Source organism: Chrysochloris asiatica, unplaced genomic scaffold (genome assembly GCF_000296735.1).
Source record: "Chrysochloris asiatica unplaced genomic scaffold, ChrAsi1.0 scaffold00010, whole genome shotgun sequence".
NCBI classification, from domain to species: Eukaryota; Metazoa; Chordata; class Mammalia; order Afrosoricida; family Chrysochloridae; genus Chrysochloris; species Chrysochloris asiatica.
The window spans coordinates 13,927,515-13,929,032 of NW_006408528.1; positions in this window are offsets into that span (position 1 = coordinate 13,927,515).

The following is a 1,518-nucleotide window of genomic DNA, read 5'->3' on the forward strand; positions in this document are numbered from 1 at the left end:
AGTAATGGGTTCAAACGTAACAACAATTGTGAGAATGGCATGGAACCAGGCAGTGTTTGATTATGTTGTGCGTGGGATTCCTAAAAGTTGGAACAGACACAATGGCATGTAACAGCACTAATCATCAGTCACATATTTAAAAAAAACAAAAAACTTTTTATTGTGATTTGGTTGAAAGTTTCATAGCAAATTCGTTTTCCATTCAACAAGTCATAACATGTTTTATTTCATGACTTAATTGCAATTGAATCTCCAAACTGTAACGACACTTTTCCCACGTTCTCCTTGTTTTTTTTTTTCCATTTACCTTTTCCTGCTTTCTTGTCTTCTGAGATTTCTCCCTGGTCAAATGCTTCCCTTTAGGCCTCACATGGTTGATAGTTCTAAGGAGTGTGTACCTCCCTGAGGGCCAAACACTTTTTTAATTGCCTGGGGATGTAGCAGCAAACAAACTCATCCTTTTTATCTCCTATTGTGTTTATAATAGTTCATCTCTATAAAAGTAACTATTTTCTGATCAATATTTTTCTGTTCCATTGGTAGTATTTGTGTTTTTGATTTTTCTCCAGCTAGCAGGCTTATCACAAATTGGATCACATTTGATGCCACACAGATTGGTTCATTCTTTTGGCAGTCCATGGTACTTTTAACATTCTTCTCCAACACCATAGCTCAAAAGAATATTTGGAGGATTTATGGAACACTTTGGTAAATAACTAGCTTAGTTTAATGAATAAGAAAGACCATAGAAGAATTGATGCATTTGAATTATGGTGTTGGCGAAGAATATTGAAAGTAACATGGACTTCCAGGAGAGAAAACAAATCTTTCTTGAAAGAAGTACAGTGAGAATGCTCTTTAGGAGCCAGGATGATGAGACTTGGTCTCTTGTACTTTAGACATGTTCTCAGGAAACACCAATCCCTAGAGAAGGACATCATGCTTAGTAAAGTGGAAGGTCAGCAAAAAAGAGGAAGACCCTCAAAGAGATGGACTGACACAGTGACAGCAATAATGTACTCAAACATAATAGCAATTGTAAGGATGATGCAGCTGGGCAGTGTTTCATTCAGTTGTGAAGAGGGTTGCTATGAGTCAGAACCAACTAAATGACACCTACCACATACCTAGAAAGGTTTAACTAACCTGAGATTTAGATAATATCATAAGAACAGCACGGATTTTGCAAAAAAAAAAAAAAAAAAGCTGTCTTTACACTTGAAAGGTCGAAGTCTAGTACTTTCTGCTAAATATAACTCTGAAAATGAGTACTTTAGTGATTAACTCTCTCAATCCTCTAAACTGATTATCAACGCTGGCAGATGTTCTTCTTACAGCAGTATAACAATGCCTGTAAATTGGAACGATCTGTTCACTCTCAGTTATTAACTTCATGTTTGAGTGAAAAGCAAATCTGAGTTGGAGCACTACTATAGGTACTGAACCAGGGTCCTGAGCACATGTTACAAATTGGATCACATTTGATGCCACACAGATTGGCATCAAATATATATATAT